Source organism: Bubalus bubalis, chromosome 4, assembly GCF_019923935.1.
Source record: "Bubalus bubalis isolate 160015118507 breed Murrah chromosome 4, NDDB_SH_1, whole genome shotgun sequence".
Classification (NCBI taxonomy): domain Eukaryota; kingdom Metazoa; phylum Chordata; class Mammalia; order Artiodactyla; family Bovidae; genus Bubalus; species Bubalus bubalis.
In genome coordinates, this window is record NC_059160.1 from 21559545 (window position 1) to 21578604 (window position 19060).

Sequence of the window (19060 nt, forward strand, 5' to 3'; positions counted from 1 at the left end):
AAAAGCATTAATACTTTTGTAAGAACAAACTCTTTTGTAAGCAGTTTGCTGTGGTCTGTATTTAATTTCGATCTCTTTATTAAGCTGGCTACAGTTAGCCCTGAATCAGAGTGCCCAAGGACCAGAAACCTGTCAGGAGACCAAGCAGCAAGAGTAAGTAGACACCAGTGAGGTGGACAGGGTTGTAGAGAACTAACAGTGGGTCTAGAAACTCAGTTAAACAGCAGTGGAAAGAGAAGTGGAAGCAGAGAGCAGCTGAATCATCATGATGTCAGGGCATTGCATGCAGAGCTACAGACAAGACGACAGGATGGATAGAGCCGCTTCTTATCAGAAGAGCTTTTTTAGTGCTCATCAAGACCTCTGTGTCTTGCTCCTCAGCCCTGTGGCTGACGAGATCTTGCTGTTCTTTCTCTGCTTTGCGTATGTTCCTATACTACAAACCATCAACTGAGACAACCTGAAGATGAAGCTGCTCCTTGCAACCTACAAGAAGCTAACTGGCATAGACAAATATTTAGGTTGCATCCACTGAACCAAGAAACAGACAGAGCTCTGTGGTAAACCGCCTAGAAGATAACCTTTCTGTTTAAAGTTATTTGCTTAGGGTTGAGTCCTAGAATAAAAACTGACAGGTCAGAGGGTAAAGAACTTTGTGAATACTGCCAAACAGCTTTTCATAAATTGCTTTAATTACTATGAGGGGTTTTTTTATATCTTTTAATTTCTCACATATGCATTTTCTGTTTCCCGTGTCTGGATGGCTGACACTCTGTTTTGGTCGACCCAACTTTCATTTGCATCATGATTCTTCCCTTACTTGACTCTACTATGTTTGGGGCAGAAGCTAAATTTTGATTTCCACTTTCCCTTGTTGATGTGAGAAATAAGTCTTCTAGTTCTTTCTCCAAATTCTGCCTCCTTGAACTGCTGTGAGATGTGGTAGTCATTATGAAAAACAGAAAGATAAAAGCCATATGCTAAGATGTATGAGCCAAAGGCTTATGCCTTGGACATTGGTGATGTTTGGAGCCAACGTATCAGCCCTGGACTGAGTCCCATGGGACATCTTTTTTTTTTTTAATTAATTAATTTATTTTTTACTTTACAATATTGTATTGGTTTTGCCATATATCAACATGCATCTGCCACGGGTGTACACGTGTTCCCCATCCTGAACCCCCCTCCCACCTCCCTCCCCATACCATCCCTCTGGGTCATCCCAGTGCATCAGCCCCAAGCTTCCTGTATCCTGCATGAATCGCCAGTCCAGGGACATCTTTTCTACCTGAATGAAACAGTTCTTTTATTTGTTAAGCCATTGTAGTAGGTTTTTCCGTTTCTTGTTGCTAAATGCAATTTTGACTATTATACACACTTTTCATGACTTCTATATTGCAGATGTCTATGGTTTGCTGCAAATATTTTCCCATTTGTTGTTTGTCCTTTAATTTGTTTTTGATTTTTTAATATACATATGGTTTTATGTTTGTGCTTAAATGTACCCATTTTTCTGTTATTTATTCAGTCAAAAAATTGAAAAATGTTGTAAACAATTTTGAAAGTTATTGAAGAAATAAACAACACATAGTCTGTCAACTGTGAAACAGAAGACAATGAAAAATAAAGACAGAACATATATATATATATAACTTAGTATCACAACATGTATATTAATAATAATGAAAATGGGTTCAATTTCTTAAACTTCCTTATTAAAAAACACTTTGTTCTCAAACTGGCTAAACACACACACCTATGCACACACACCCATGCACATACAATCATGCTGTTTATAAAATGTACTCAAACCAAAATGACTAAAAACTTTGAAAGCAAAAAGATATACAAGGATATACCAAGAAATTAAATTTAAAACAAGGATTAATCTTGGGCAAAATACAACCTAAGGTGAAAAATAATAAATAAGTTCAAAACAACCATTTTGATAAAAGTGCACCATGATATGTCATGTAATTTTATTCATAAACACTAGATAGTTATATACAGAGCAAAACACAATAGAAACACAAGAGGAAAATCACAGAAGCACAAATGCACTGGGACATTTCAGGTAAAATAAGCAATACATAAATATTAAGAGAGCTGAGTAATATAATTAGCATGTTTGATTTAATCAATGCTTACAAAATTATGTTTGCTCCAAAATAGTATGCCTTCTTTTTTAGTGTGCCTGAAGTATTTATAATCATTTAATATTTTGCCAGAAGATAGTTTGGAGAAATTATACGTTGAACAGATCACAACATGTTCTCTCAGCATAAAGCAAGAGAAATTGACTTTAAAATTTAAGTAAGTTCCATAAAATATCTTTTGAGTGAAAGAGGAAATTCACTGCATGCATATATCACATTTTGCTTATCCATTTATCAGTTGATGAATTTTGAGGTTGTTTCCACTTTGGGGCTTGAAAAAAATCATGTGTAACGCTGCTATGAACATTTGCATCAAGTTTGTGTGTGAACATGTGTTTTCAACTCTCTTGGGTACATACCCAGGATTGGAATTTCTGGTCATATGATAACTATATATTTAATTTTTCAAGGTACAGCCAAACAGTTTTCTAAAACAACTGCACCATTTTACATTCCAACCAGCAATGTATGAGGGTTCCAACGTCTCTACATCCTCCCCAACACTTGTTATTAAGCATCTTTTGATAATACAGTTATCCTAGGGGTGTGTGAGTAATACCTCATTATGTTTTTTATTTTCATTTCCTTGATGATACTGAGCTCTTTTTCTGTACTTATTGGTGATTTGTATATCTTTGAAGAAATATCTATTCAAACTTTGCTCATTTTTACTTGGATTATTTGCCTTTTATTACTAAGTTTTGAGGTTTTTATATACTTTGGTTACAACTTTCTTATTAGATTTGTAAATATGTTCTCCCATAATGTGGAGTTTTTTCACTTTCTTGCTAGTGTCCTCTGAAACAGAAAATGTTTTTTCTTTAATTTTATTTTATTGAACTATAGTTGATTTACAATGCTATGTTATTTTCTAAGGTAGAGCAAAATGATTCAGTTATACATACATAAACATTCTTTTTCCTATTCTTTTCCATTATGGTTTACCACAGGATATTGAAGATAGCTCCCTGTGCTCTACAGTAGGACCTTGATGTTTATCTGCACTATATATAACAGCATATATCTGCTAATCCCAAACTCCCAGTCTGTTCCTCCCCCACTGCCTTGACAATCCAAGTCTGTGCTCTATGTCTGTGGGTCTGTTTCAGTTCAGACTTCATAGATAAGTCCCTTTGTGTATTATGCATTCTACTGCATTTATCAAATACACATGTGCATGTATGTGTGTGTATGAAAGTATCAGGCATAAGGTTAAGTCAAACACATATATAACCTCTCTTTGCTTGCTGAGGCCAGTAGTGAAAATGAAAAAAAAAAAAAAAATGACTCTTGGAGGTATATTAAGAGGGTTTGATTTGGTTTTGCTTTTGAGCGATCCCAGAATCAGGTTTATGGATGTGTATGGCTCTTTGAGGCTCATTTGATGCCAAGGAATAAAGGCAGATCTCTTCCATGAAGTTATGAAAACATGACACCTCCATGGGCAAAGAAAGGTGAGACTGGAGAGGGAAGATATTTAATACTAAACAACAGGGAAGGGCCAGTCAGTTACTGACTTAACAGTGAGGGTGATGTGTGGACCAGGCTTTGCTTGTGCCAATAACTGGACACCATCTGTTTGTATTGGTTTTGTTTTCCCTGCACCACCCTGGGTGATGCAGAGTTCAGCCGCTCACCATGTCCACTTAGACTAAATATTTTTTTTACAACTTAGTGGAATTAAACTGGAGACTTAGAAGTCAGAGAATGTCACATTCTGTCATCTTGCCATCTGTCTTGCCTTCTGTCTCCTTCCATCTCCTCTTCTCATTAACTTCCCTGCGCCTTCACTGGTATAAAGTCCTCCCTTTGTCTTATATGTGCTAGTTTGGACACCAATATTTTTTATAGCATGGCCAGTTTAGGAGCCCAGTCCTCCCTTCCAGGACAATTTAAGCATTTTCTTCCAGTCAAATCCCTCTCCCAAAATGCCATTTTTGTGAATTCAAGTTGTCGTATCAGGGGCTTCCCAGGTGGTAAAAAACCTGCCTGCCAATGCAGAAGATGTAAGAGACACAGGTTCAAACCCTGTGTTGGGAAGATCCCCTGAAGGAGGGCCTGGCAACCCACTCCAGTATTCTTGACTGGAGAATCCCATGGACAGAGGTGTCTGGCGGGCTACAGTCCCTAGGGTTGCACAGAGTAGGACACGACTGAAGCCACTTAGCATGCAAAATTCTTTCATCACCTCACATAATTAACTGTGCATTGAATATATTTGTTCTTGTAGTAGGTTAATATTTTGATACTTAACTATGTGGGTTTTTTTTTTAATTCCTTTTACTTATCTCTTTTTCCCCCACCATTCAAGGAATGTTAGGATTTTTAGAGATACAGATACAGAGATGTTACAGAGAGAACAATTAAATCCTAAACAGTTAAGCTCCTGAAAGTAATTTGTAAAGTCTATAGCAGACAAAAAGTTCTTAAAAGCCATGTTCTAAATTACAGGAACTGTAATTGAGAGAAAAAATGGAGGTGTTTTTTTTTTTTTAATTCCCAAAGTCTGGCTTTAAATATCCAGAGTCAATGCCTGGAGGATCAAGAACGTGATATCTATACCATAACCACAGAGAGGAGGCTGCGATGTCAGAAGAGTCTGAAGGAGATAAGAGCTTGATCAGCAGACAGGAAAGTGAGGATTGTGGGGGATGTGCTGAGGGCTCATTTGTGGGGCCTCAGGCTGTTCGAATCCTTCCTCCAAGGTCAAGTCTTTGCAGAAAAGCAGAATAAGCTTAAATCAGTTTGAGGCATTCCAGAGCAAACAGAAACACTGCAAGGCTGCACAGACAACCTAAATGACTGTAAACCTCAGAGAGCAGCCTGAGTTTTCCTGAGCAGCAGAAGGACCAGTAGTGGTCAGGATAGGGGCATCAGGGGCCATGGAGTTCTCCCAGATTCTCCTACATCCACTGGGCATGATGCAGGAGCAGGAGCTGCAATTGCCAGGCTCCCTGAGAAGGCAGGGGTTAAACAGGATGCCGGACTAGGAAGAGGAAGACAGAATATAGATGGAACAACTGGGAGCCGTGGCACCACTCAGCAGGAGCAGAAAGTAACACTCAAGCCTGGAAGGCATGAGTTACAGATGTCAGCACAGACAGAGATACCCGTCGTGCAGACTCACACACCCGCCCTGATGCTACAAACACCCGCCCCGATGCTACAAACATCCCCCAAATAGAGGCCTGCCAGGAGTAAAAGAACTACAGCAGTAGGGTTGGAGGGTGCATTTGAATTACCCATAGGAAACTGAGTTTTTAACTGATTGTAAATTAAGTTGTCAGGATACAAATAGAGAAATCATTAAATTTTTAATAAAGCCATCTTCTGATAGTACAAAGTTTGTACTCCCAAATTACTCAGGAAAGTTACTTGGCAGTAGCCACTAAAATTAAAAATGCACAGACCCTTTGACCCAGCAACCCCAGTTTTAAGAATCTATCCTTTAGGGACTTCTCTGGTGGCCCAGTGGTTAAGAATCCACCTGTCAATGCAGGGGACATGGGTTCATTCAATCCCTGGTCCAGGAACTAGGGTCCCACATGCCATGGGGCCACTAAGCCCATGTGCCACAACTGCTGAGCCCGCACTCTAGAGACTGCGAGCTGCAACTGTTGAACCCATGGGCCACAACTAGAGAAAGCCTGCATGTAGCATCATAGAGCCTGTGCACCGCAGCAAAGACCCAACACAGCCATAAAGAAAGAAAGAATCCGTCCTTTAGAAGTAAAAGAGCCGGGATTCAAAGGCATGTGTAAAAAGTCTTTATTTTGACAATATTTGAGGTGCCAAAACCCTGGAAATAGCATCAATATGTATCAGTAGAGGATGGGTGGATAAAGAACTGTGTATCTATTTCCTGAAATATTATGTTGAAATATTAATATGTTATTAAATGAAAAAAGTTGCAGTGTGAGTATATTATCTCATTTGTGTTAGCCAAAGAGAGAGAGGTCTTATATATGCTATTATAAAAATGTAAAAGAGACCCCCAAGTGTAGCCATTGGCTCTTTTATGGGTGGTGTTGTAAGGAGGAAAGAGCACTCATTTTTTATGCACTTCAGTATTGTTTGACTTGAAACAGAGAGAAGGCTCTGATTTTGTAATATGTTTCAAGTAATAAAATAGAAATGTGGGAAAAATGGATATGAGAAGGAAAAAAAATCCCTCAGCTTAACAGTTTCAAATGATCCCCTCAAAAGCTTCTGTTTAAGAAATGAATATGATTTTGAAAAATTAGATTTTCACTTCTCTCTTGTCTGTCTTCTCTTAACTCTGCAATAAACTATGGTGAAACGGTGTGGGGGATTCTTAAAATAAACCATTCACATTGGAGAATATACTGAAGAATGAAGGTTTGATGTTAACTGCTTCTGAGTCCTACTTTAAGGGCTGCTTTGCGTTTGGGGAGCTGACCCCCCCTTGCCCAGCTAACACCCCCTCACCTGCGAGCTTCTCTCCTCCCCCATTCTCTCCGCACCCTCTGTCCCAGGTCTTCCTGGTCCCACATTAACCACCTTCCATCTCCAGCCCTCCTTTCCTCTGACTTAACTTCTTTGATCTTTTTAAAAAATTTTTATTGGAGCATAGTTGATTTACAATGTTGTGTTATTTTCAGGTATACACTAAAGTAATCAGTTATACATATCCATATGTCCACTCTTTTTTTAGATTCTTTTCCCATATAGTTCATTACAGAGTATTGAGTAGAGTTCCCTGTGCTATACACTAAGTAGGTCCTTATTAGTTATCTGTTTTATATATAGTAGAGTGTATATGGAACTTCCCTGGTAGCTCAGTGGGTAAAGAATCTACCTGCAATGCAAGAGACCCCAGTTCGATTCCTGGGTCAGGAAGATCCCCTGGAGAAGAGATAGGCTACCCACTCCAGTATTCTTGGGCTTCTCTGGTGGCTCAGACAGTAAAGAATCCACCTGCAATGCAGGAGACATGGGTTTGATCCCTGGGTTAGGGTTTGATCCCCTGGAGGAGGGCATGGCAACCCACTCCAGTATTCTTGTCTGGAGAATCCCAAGGACAGAGGAGCCTGACAGGCTACAGTCCATGGGGTCACAAAGTGTTGGACACGACTAAGCACAGCACAGTCTGTACATGTCACTCCCAGTCTCCCAATTTATCCCTCCTCCCCTCACCCCCTGTAACCATAAGTTTGTTTTCTACATCTGTAACTTTACTTCTGTTTTGTAAGTAAGTTCATTTGTACCCTTTTTTTAGATTCCATATATAAACAATACGATGTTCATCTTTTTGTGTCTGACTTACTTCTCTCAGTATGACAATCTGTATGTCCATCCATGTTGCTGCAAATGGCATTATTTGTTCTTTTTTGTGGCTGAGTACTATTTCTTTGTATATACATACCACATCTTCTTTGGAGGTTCCCAGGTGGCACAGTGGTTAAAAAAAAAAAAATCTGCCTGACAATGCAGGAGATGTAAAAGATGTGGGTTTGATCCCTGGATTGGGAACATCCCCTGGAGTAGGAAATGGTAACCCACTCCAGTATTCTTGCCTGGAAAATTCCATGGACAGAGGAGCCTGGCAGGCTACAGTCCATGGGATGGCAAAGACTAGGACACAACTTAGCAAATGAACACACGTACACTACATCTTCTTTATCCATTATGCTGTTGATGGACATCTGGGTTGCTTCTGCTGTCCTGGCATTGTAAATGGTGCTGCAATAAGCATTGGGGTGCATACATCTTTTTGAATTATGGTTTTCTCTGGGCATATGCTCAGGAATGGGATTGCTGGATTATATAATAGGTCTATTTTTTAGCTTTTTAAGGAGCCTTCATACTGTTCTTAGTGGCTATACCGATTTACATCCCCACCAACAGTGCAGGGAGGTTCCTTTTTCTCCACACCCTCTTCAGCATTCATTGTACTTTTTTTTTTTTTTTTTAATGGTGGCCACTCTGACCGGTGTGAGGTGATGCCTCATTGTACTTTTGATTTGCATTTCTGTGATAATGAGCCAGGTTGACCTAACTTATTTCCTCCCTGTTCATGGGGGCACCTGGAACCCATGCCAAGTAGCACACAAGCTTTTTTCATGAAAATCACTTCATCTTCAGAAATGGGATGAAGGAAGGGGGCAGGGTTGGATGGGCCACATCTAAGAACAGTTCAGGAGTGGAGGGTTCTGGGCTGTTAAAGATGGCCTGTTCAGTTCAGTTCAGTCGCTCAGTCTTGTCCAACTCTTTGCCACCCCATGAACCACAGCATGCCAGGCCTCCCTGTCCATCACCAACTCCCGGAGTTCACCCAAACCCATGTCCATCGAGTCTGTGATGCCATCCAACCATCTCATCCTCTGTCGTGCCCTTCTCCTCCTACCCTCAATCCCTCCCAGCGTCAGGGTCTTTTCAAATGAGTCAACTCTTTGCATCAGGTGGCCAAAGTACTGGAGTTTCAGCTTCAACATCAGTCCTTCCAATGAACATCTCCTTTAGGATGGACTGGTTGGATCTCCTTGCAGTCCAAGGGACTGGCAAGAGTCTTCTCCAACAACACAGTTCAAAAGCATCAATTCTTCCATGCTCAGCTTTCTTTATAGTCCAACTCTCACATCCATACATGACCACTGGAAAAATTATAGCCTTGACTAGACAGACCTTTGTTGGCAAAATAATGTCTCTGCTTTTTAATATGCTGTCTAGGTTGGTCATAACTTTCCTTCCAAGGAGTAAGCGTCTTTTAATTTCATGGCTGCAGTCACCATCTGCAGTGATTTTGGAGCCCCCCAAAGTAAAATCTGACACTGTTTCCACTGTTTCCCCATCTATTTCCCATGAAGTGATGGGACCAGATGCCATGATCTTCGTTTTCTGAATGTTGAGCTTCAAGCCAACTTTTTCACTCTCCTCTTTCACCTTCATAAAGAGGCTTTTTAGTTCCTCTTCACTTTCTGCCATAAGGGTGGTGTCATCTGCATATCTGAGCTTATTGATATTTTTTCCCGGCAATCTTGATTCCAGCTTGTGTTTCTTCCAGTCCAGCGTTTCTCATGATGTACTCTGCATAGAAGTTAAATAAGCAGGGTGACAATATACAGCCTTGACGTACTCCTTTTCCTATTTGGAACCAGTCTGTTGTTCCTTGTCCAGTTCTGACTGTTGCTTCCTGACCTGCATGCAGGTTTCTCAAGAGGCAGGTCAGATGGTCTGGTATGCCCATCTCTTTCAGAATTTTCCACAGTTTCTTGTGATCCACACAGTCAAAGGCTTTGGCATAGTCAATAAAGCAGAAATAGATATTTTTCTGGAACTCTCTTGCTTTTTTGATGATCCAGCGGATGTTGGCAATTTGATCTCTGGTTCCTCTGCCTTTTCTAAAAGCAGCTTGAACATCAGGAAGTTCACGGTTCATGTATTGTTAAAGCCTGGCTTGGAGAATTTAAAGCATTACATCACTAGCATGTGAGATGAGTGCAGTTGTGCAGTAGTTTGAGCATTCTTTGGCATTGCCTTTCTTTGGGATTGGAATGAAAACTGACCTTTTCCAGTCCTGTGGCCACTGCTGAGTTTTCCAAATTTGCTGGCATATTGAATGCAGCACTTTCACAGCATCGTCTTTCAGGATCTGAAATAGCTCCACTGGAATTCCATCACCTCCACTATCTTTGTTCATAGTGATGCTTTCTAAGGCCCTCTTGACTTCACATTCCAGGATGTCTGGCTCTATGTGAGTGATCACACCATAATGATTATCTGGGTCGTGAAGATCTTTTTTGTACAGTTCTTCTGTATATTCTTGCCACCTCTTCTTAATATCTTCTGCTTCGGTTAGGTCCATACCATTTCTGTCCTTTATCGAGCCCATCTTTGCATGAAATGTTCCCTTGGTATTTCTAATTTTCTTGAAGAGATCTCTAGTCTTTCCCATTCTGTTGTTTTCCTCTATTTCTTTGCATTGATCGCTGAGGAAGGCTTTCTTATCTCTCCTTGCTATTCTTTGTAACTCTGCATTCAAATGGGTATATCCTTCCTTTTCTCCTTTGCTTTTTGCTTCCCTTCTTTATACAGCTATTTGTAAGGCCTCCCCAGACAGCCATTTTGCTTTTTTGCATTTCTTTTCCATGGGGATGGTCTTGATCCCTGTCTCCTGTACAATGTCACGAACCTCCGTCCATAGTTCATCAGGCACTCTGTCTATCAGATCTGGTCCCTTGAATCTATTTCTCACTTCCACTGTATAATCATAAGGGATTTTGGAAGAGGGCCCGTAACTGCCAGTAATTTTAGCAAGGAAGGAGAGAAAAGGAAAACATGAACTAAAGCCGGAGAAAAGATCAGAATTGGGAGAAGAGGTGATAGAATGTTCTGTCAAGCTAAAGGGCAAAAGAAAAAATAAATAAATAAATAAACAGTGTATTAGGAAAGAGATTTGACGATTAATTTCTTCAACATGGTGTCTGCCTCTGGCCCTCCTCCACATAGTACACACCACTGAGATCAGAATATGTTCTTCAGTCTCAAAGTCATCAAGAGTAAACCCAGCTTCCTATATTGGAGGTTTTGGGGGTGGGAGTCTACCAGATAGAAATAAGTATATTTTCCACTTCATGATTTAATTTAGGGTTAAAGGCATAAAGTAAAAATGCATTTCTTAGACAAATACGTTTCCATATTCCAACAGTAATTCTTACCTACTTACTCAGAATATTTTTGGTGTGATGACATGAGACAGAAGAAGGGGGTCTCCCCTACACATGATTTTGTGCAACCAAATAGTCTAATAACCAGTGCATTTGTGCTCAGTCACGTCTGACTCTGCGACCCCACGAACAGTATCCCACCAAGTTCTGTCCATGGAATTTCCCAGGCAAGAATACAGGAGTGGGTTGCTATTTTATCCTCCAGGGGATTTTGCCCACCCAGGGATCAAACCTGAATCTCCTGTGTTGGCAGACAGGTTCTTTATCGCTGAGCCACTGGGGAAGCCCCTAATAACCGAGTAAGTAAATGTTTTCTGGACAAAATATTAGCAATTCTTAGGAAATCCTTGGCTTGAAGCGGGGCCAGATAAGAAGAGGCCTTGCAATCACTGGTGGACTCAGTACTAGGCTCCTCTTCCATGATGAAACCATCCCTGAAGGTGTTCAACTCCCTCCGAGAACGGATAACGCAAAACAAATGACCTATTTAATGCCTCAGCCTCTGAACCCTATCTTCTGCTCCGCATTCTGAAGCAGCCGAGAGGACCTGAACCAGACGATTCATGAGGAAGTAAGTAAACTAGCCCACACAGGACACTGCCCTCCTCATACAGAAGTGAGAGTAAGTTCAAAACTGGGTGGAAGTGTTTGCTGCAAAGGCCTTTGCTGCCCATGTTAAGCAACTCAGGCTCACACTCCCAGTGTCCTGGCAAGAAGCTCTCTCATAAGAGCGGGAAAAAGGCCAAAGCAGGACAAAACCTCCAAAACAGAAGCTCGGCAGCAAAACTGTGGGAGGGAGAGAAATGAGGCAATTGCCCTGGGCAAATGGGCAGGTGACTCAGCATGCCTGCAAGAGAGGAGTCGGAGGTTCCGGGGAAGTTAGGGCTCCTGTTCCCATGGGGCTGGTGGAGCGGAAAAGGGAGGGTTTCGTCCTCAAGGAAAACGCCGAGGTCCCAGGGTGCGAAGCTGAAAAGGGGGACGGACCTTCACCAAGGAATTTCTGGTTTCTCCGTCCATACCTAGGGTTAAACGCTGTGAAAAAGCAAATGTCCAGCAGGTGGCAGCACCAGATAACTGGAGTAAACACAGGCTGCAAAGCGAGGCCGACAGCTCCCTGGCACACTCTGCAGCGTACATTACTCCACTCTGTGACTTTCCTGGTGGGATTTCATTTAGTCATCAGCCCGTCGCTCCCTAAAAGGAAGAGCACTGAGTTCATTTGTGTGTTCCCAGCACCTATCACCGTGCCTGGCACATGCTTGGCTGTATCTGTAGATTGAATGAATCAATTAATCAATTGTTTCTTTTCCCACATATACAATTTTAAAATTCCCCTAAACTCAGTGGTAAAGAATCCGCCTGCCAAGCAGGAGACACAAGTTCAATCCTTGGGTCAGGAAGATCCCCTGGAGAAGGAAATGTATTCTTGCTTGGGAAATCCCATAAACAGAGGAGCCTGGTGGGCTACAGTCCACAGGATTGCAAAAGATTTGGACACGGCTGAGCGACTAAACAACAACAAAAACAAAAAAAACTAGAGAAAGGTCATCATTGGAAGTGATCCTATTCCCGTCTTATGACTACTGTCGTGTCAATTACAGATTTAATTAGTTTTAGCAATAGTGATAATAAAGCACCAGACTGGATTCATTCTCTATCCACCCTTCTGCCTACCTGCATTCTTTTTTTTTAATATAAATTTATTTATTTTAACTGGAGGTTAATTACTTTACAATATTGTATTGGTTTTGCCATACATCAACATGAATCCGCCACAGGTATACACATGCCTATCTGCATTCTTAGGTGATAGTCGTTCAGTCGTGTCAGACTCTGCAATCCCATGGACTATAGCCTGCCAGCCTCCTCGGTCCATGGAATTCTTCAGGCAAGAATACTGGAGTGGGTTGCCATTCTCTACTTAACTAATATATCCCTATCTTTCAGAGACTTTTTAAAAAATCATGGGTTTAAAAAAACAAGCAAACCCTGAGATTTATAAGGAAGGCAGTAATCATTCTCTGATTACGGTTCTGTTGTTGTTTTTAACCAAGGACTCACTCATTCGCCAGCTATGCTTACTTTAAGTTTTACTCTTAAAAAACATTTCTTCCATTGGCCCTCTCCAAAATACATTACCGTGATGTGTGGCTTGTGCGTTTTTAGAATAGTTACTTACTAGTAATTTGAAGTAATAAAGATAAGGATTAAATAAAGTAATATGCGGGGTCTCCCTGATAGCTCAGCTTGTAAAGAATCTGCCTGCTGTGCAGAAGACCCCAGTTCAATTCCTGGGTGGGGAAGATCCCCTGAAGAAGAGATAGGCTACCCACTCCAGTATTCTTGGGCTTCTCTGGTGGCTCAGACAACAGTTAAGAATCCACCTGCAATGCAGGAGACCTGGGTTTGATCCCTGGGTCGGGAAGATCCCCTGGAGGAGGGCATGGCAGCCCACTCCAGTATTCTTTCCTGGAGAATCCCCATGGTCAGAGGAGCCTGGTGGGCTACAGCCCACAGGGTCACAAAGAGTCAGACATGATGAGCTACTTAGCTCAGCACAGCACAGACTAATGTGTAGTGAGAACCCACTGTGCACCAGGCCTTGTGCTGTACTGGTTTAGGGTGAAGACTGCCTATCACTCCTGACATAGAGTAAAAAAATCCTCACCCTTTGCCTAACCAGCTACACAAAACAGCCATGCTGGACACCAGAATAAGACCTTCCATATCTACCTATTTTTCCCTAAAAGCTAATGACAGGATCTTTGCTAATAAAACAGTGTCAGTCAACACAGTGAGTTGGAGTGTGAGGGATGTTTTATGAATAGCTGTGAGTTCTTTGAGGGCAAGAATGTCATGTTATATATTTTCATATCCCCAACACCTCACCCAGAGTCTGGAACACATTAAGGCCTCAATAAATATTTACTGAATGTGTGAAAACTATCAGGGTATTTCTCATTGAACAATGGTACTTGAGTCAGAGTCATGTTCTCAGCAGAAGAAAAAAAAATACTAGAGCAGATCATGGGAGCCATCACTCAGTAGACTCATAAAAATGGGCTTAGAACCAAAAAAGTCTGATAGCATCATGTGGAGACAATGACACCCTTGATTATCTCTCCCATCTCAGGAACTCCTATCCTCACCCTGTTCAACTTTGTTACACCTAATCATTTTGCTGTTGCTTTCACACCTTTATTATATATTAAATGCAACTTTCCTGAACTCAAGGAGTCCATATGAGTCCTTTCTATTCATAGGGGAAAGTTCTAAGTTAATATTACTCTCCCTAACTCTAAAAGAATATTATATCCTGAAAACAGTTATTTTAAATAGCGATGGTTCCCAGCTGTAGGCTTAATTCCTGTTCTCTTCCCATTCTGCTCATTCTCCGAAGGCACTCTCATCCACACCCATCATTTCTATACCAGTAACTCCTGATCTTCACCTGTAATTTAGGTTCGTCTCCTGAATTCCAAGTTCATACACACAGCTAATCACCTACTATAAACCTCGACCTCGATGTACCATAGCTACCTTAGATACATCATTTGTGTGTGTGTCTGTGTGTGTGTGTGTGTGTGTGTGTGGCTTAGTGGTGTCTGACTCTTTGTGATCCTATGGACTGTAGCCCACCAGGCTCCTCTGTCCATGGAATTCTCCAGGCAAGAATATTGGAGTGGGTTGTCATTCTCCTCTCCAGGGAATCTTCCCAACCCAGGGATCAAATCCAGGTCTTCTGTATTTCTGGTGGATTCTTTACCATCTGAGCCACCAGGGAAGCCCTAAGTACATCATATTAAAGATCAATTTCAAGAACTTCTGGTTTAAAATGTAGATTGAGCATATCCATTTATTCTTTTTTCCAAAAACTATATTAAAATCATAGTAAAGAAATAAAAATGTGTGGACACTCTCCACCAACCCCATTCAACAAAGAAAATGGGAGAGAAGCATAGGAGTAGAGATTCCAACACAGTTCTGAAAGTCAGGAGGTGAATGAAGAGAGGTGAGCGATACTCAGAAGTTAGCTGCAGCCTAGAACACCGACAGCAAGACCACAGTCAATGGAGGAGTCCATCTGCCTGGAAAAACACTCTCAATCACAGATTGCAAACTCTGTGGAGAAGGCAAGAGAATGAGACACAAGTGGAAAACAAACAAAAGTACTTCAGGATCTTCCAAAATATTAGGAGTGATGTTGCATCTATAAAGCAAAAGCAGGATAAAAGATGTGAGTGCTACAACTTCACATGTCTCCACCAACCTCCTACCTCAGTAAACACCACCATCATCCACCCAGTTTCCCAAAGCCAGAAAGTTGAAAGTGACCCTTAATTTTTCTCTTCTCCTTATGTCTCATCCAGTAAGCTAAGAGTTGATTCTGACTTCTCTTTCCCCACAGCCATAGTCTTTAATAGACTTTTATTATGTCTTCCCTGGATTGTCTCAATAGCTTTGTTACTGTCCCTTCTGACTCTAGGTTGAAGCCTTTTCAAGTAATTCCCTCAGATCTTCTAACTCCTAATCAACCAGCATCTGGAATACTGCCCTTCCATCACTGAGTGCTCAGTGGTTATCTTGAATAATATCTGACCATTTGTCTAGTCCCAGATTTTCACTACTTCATATCTTGTTCGCTGCATCCCACTCATAGGAACTTACTTTCAGTTCTGCCTCAAGACGCATCTCCTTTTTAAAACATGCTCTGTTCTCCCTCCCTGGAACCCCTGTTCTCTTTGCTGGCGTGGGAACTCCCTTAAGGCTCAACTTGAGTGTTACTTCCCCTAAGGAAGTTCCCTAACTTCCCTGGACTGGTGTGGGAATCCTGGCCCTTCTATGTCCTCTGTGTATCTCATCCACCTCCACTTACAGCATTTTTGTGTTAAATCATAATTGTATGTTTCCTGTCTCCCTGAGACCAGATGGAAGGCTCTTTGGGTCCCATGAATGAATGACAGCATCCATTCTGTGATAATGATCGTAATTACAGCAGAAGGAAACTCAAGAAACCCTCCATATAGTCCCCACCCTTGGGGTCATTGAGATATTATCACTTTCATTTAATTAGAGATTAAGTGAAGAAAGATGGCAACGCTAACCCTATATGCGAGACAGCAAAAGAGACACTGATGTATAGAACAGTCTTTTGGACTCTGTGGGAGAGGGAGAGGGTGGGATGATTTCGGAGAATGGCATTGAAACATGTATATTATCATATGTGAAACGAATCGCCAGTCCAGGTTCGATGCATGACACAGGATGCTCGGGGCTGGTGCACTGGGATGACCCAGAGGGATGGGATGGGGAGGGAGGTGGGAGGGGGGGTTCAGGATGGGGAACATATGTACACCCGTGGCTGATTCATGTCAATGTATGGCAAAACCACTACAATATTGTAAAGTAGTTAGCCGCCAATCAAAATTAATTAATTTATATTTTAAAAAAGAGATTAAGTGATTTATTTATGGTTACAAAACTGGAGCATAGGGTTTGTATGTGTGATGGAAAAGAGGCAGGATGGGGAGAGCGTGGTGGTTATAACTAAAATCCTGGTTTCCCATCTTTTTAAAAAAGTTTCATTGGCATATAGTTGTCTTACACGTTGTGTTTAATTTCTGCTGTACAGCAAAGTGACTTAGTTACATATGGTAGTGGTTTAGTCACTAAGTCGTGTCTGACTCTTGTGACTCCATGGACTGTAGCCTGCCAGGCTCCTCTGTCCATGGTATTCTCCAGGCAAGAATACTCAGTTATTTTTATATATATATAAAACAAGCAATGCTCCCACAGGTTATCTCATTCATTTCTTCCCCTAATTCTCTCCCTTTAAAAAAAAAATATTTATCGTTTTGCTGTTCCAGGTCTTAGTTGTGATGTGCGGGACATATGATCTTCCTTACAGCATGTATGATCTGTAGTCGCAGCATGTGAACCCTCAGTTGCAGGACCTTTTAGCTGAGCATGTGGGATCTAGTTCCCTGATCAGGAATCAAACCCAGGCCCCACGCGTCAGGAGCTCAGAGTCTTAGCCACAGGACCACCAGGTAAGCTCCCCCTTTTTAACTTTTTAGATGAACCAAGTTGGGCTTTTGTCATTTACAAAATCCCAATTTAAATATTTTCTTTTCACCACAGGCTTCTCCTTCCCGTGAACACATAGGAAAGCATTTCACCAGTTACCAAACCATGTGGGTTCTACCTCTTCACCACCTCATTTTCTTCACCGAACTCAGGTCCTAGGTTTCCTTAACCCAGACTCCAGTCTCACCTCCTCTAAACATCCTCCAATTTCTGTCAAATAACTTTCTAGAAAAAAAGTTCTTCTTTTCCTTAACCCTCAGTGGCTTCCTAGGACTCAGAATAAAAACAAAGCTGCTCAAACAGACTCAACATGCTACGATTCTGCATTTGCTTTCTCTTTTGCTTCATCTCTCCTAACATACCCTTCAACCAAAGATGATCACTCACCCACCAGCGAAATATTTTCTGAACTTTCCTGTTTCTGTTCTTGTCATTTTCTCTCCACTCAGCAAAGATACAAATCCTACCCATTCTTCAAATGTCACCTTCTTCAGAAAGCCTAAAGCCTCTCAGACAGCAGAAAACTGCATTTCCTTGGCTTCTACAGTGCTTTAAACCTCTAGCAAAGCACGTTTGCTATGTGCTATAGTACATTCATACATATTATCTTCCCTGTCCTCAGGGAACTTTATAGCTTAAAAAAGAAAATAATATGGTTAACCATTTGGACTAAAGCTTTCCAGAATGTGCCATCCCAAAATGTGCCTCTTTGGCATATGGATTATTTTCAGCTAAATGCAATTGAAAACCAGCAGATGCAGGAGACTCTTGAGAGTCCCTTGGACAGCAAGGGGATCAAACCAGTCAGTCCTAAAGGAAATCAACCCTGAATATTCATTGGAAAGACTGATGCTGAAGCTGAAGCTCCAGTAAGTACTTTGGCCACCTGATGTGGAGAGCTGACTCATTGGAAAAGACCCTTATGTTGGGAAAGATTGAGGGCAAGAGGAGAAGGGGACAAGAGGATGAGATGGTTGGAAGGCATCACGGATTCAATGGACATGAGTTTGAGCAAGCTCCGTGAGACAGTGACGGACAGGGAAGACTGGCGTGCTGCAGCCCATGGGGTGGCAAAGTGTTGGACACGACAGAACGACTGAACAACAAGATGCAGGGAAAGCTCTTTACTTCCCCCAACTGCCCAGAAACAGAGTAAAAATTTCCCCTTTTGTAATGGAGATTTACATTTATAAAAGAAGTCTCCACTTAGAAAGGGGTCAGAGCAGCAAGAGAGCTACTCCCTAAGACAATTCACCACCTGGAAGCCTCTTATCTGCTTTACAGGAAAACCTCATAACCCACGTTTACCAGGCTTTCCTCTCCTCCCCTTTCTACAACTTGCCTCCTCCATCCAGAAGCTCAAAATCCCCTTTTCTTTGTTTACCCTAAGATGGTATATAAGCCTCAATCAGCCGGCCACTTCCTTGAGCTTTCATTTCTTTGGAAACTCATTGCATCTATACATAATGAAGTCTGGGTTTTTTTGTTGTTCTCTTATTAATCTATTTCTTATCAGTTTGATTGGAGAAGTGGGCAGCCAATGAACCTAGGGAGGGTAGAGAAAAAAGTTTCCCTCTCTTGCATTACTCAACATAGTCTTTCTGTACTACATACAAACAAACACCTGTGATGCTCTCGATATGACTTGGAGGTTTGGCCAGAGGGATTGTTTCTCCTCTCATTATTTAAAATCTTAGTTCAGTGTTGGAATCAATGCTTATTATGGAATCTGTGAAACAATGATTATGAAATTCCAGATAATTATAGCATTTTCTATTGTACTGTTCTCATGAATGTTTTCTGCACGAGAAGTCCCAATTTAAAATAAAGTCTAGAAGGAAACTGAATGTCTGAGCCTATCCTATTAAGGAAAAAAAAAAATTTGTCTGCTTGTCTTCTTCCTTGCTTTTTTTGTTTGTTTGTTTCTTCTTTCTTTCTAAGAGACAATCTACATGCAAGCTATGGCTCAGGTGTAATTATAAGTGCCAAATCGAAGTCAGCTTTTATTTACAAGTCCTTTGCCAAGTCAGCAGTCCATCTCCTCCTGTCTGATGTATGCAGGCTGCACCCAAACCAGTCTGAGTCATATTATTTGTTTGCCATGAAAATGGAGCATCTGATAGCATCTAC

At 41.3% G+C, this 19060-nt stretch overlaps 1 long non-coding RNA gene across 1 annotated transcript in view; it reads left to right on the forward strand.

Moving 5' to 3' along the window:
- Positions 1-17801, forward strand: part of LOC112584493 — a 40443-nt gene extending 22642 nt beyond the window's left edge. Inside the window, exons 3-4 of the long non-coding RNA XR_003108699.3 lie at positions 16711-16893; positions 16985-17801. This is a non-coding gene — a long non-coding RNA (uncharacterized LOC112584493). The remainder of the gene's footprint in view (positions 1-16710; positions 16894-16984) is intronic.
- Positions 17802-19060: the final 1259 nt, after the last annotated feature.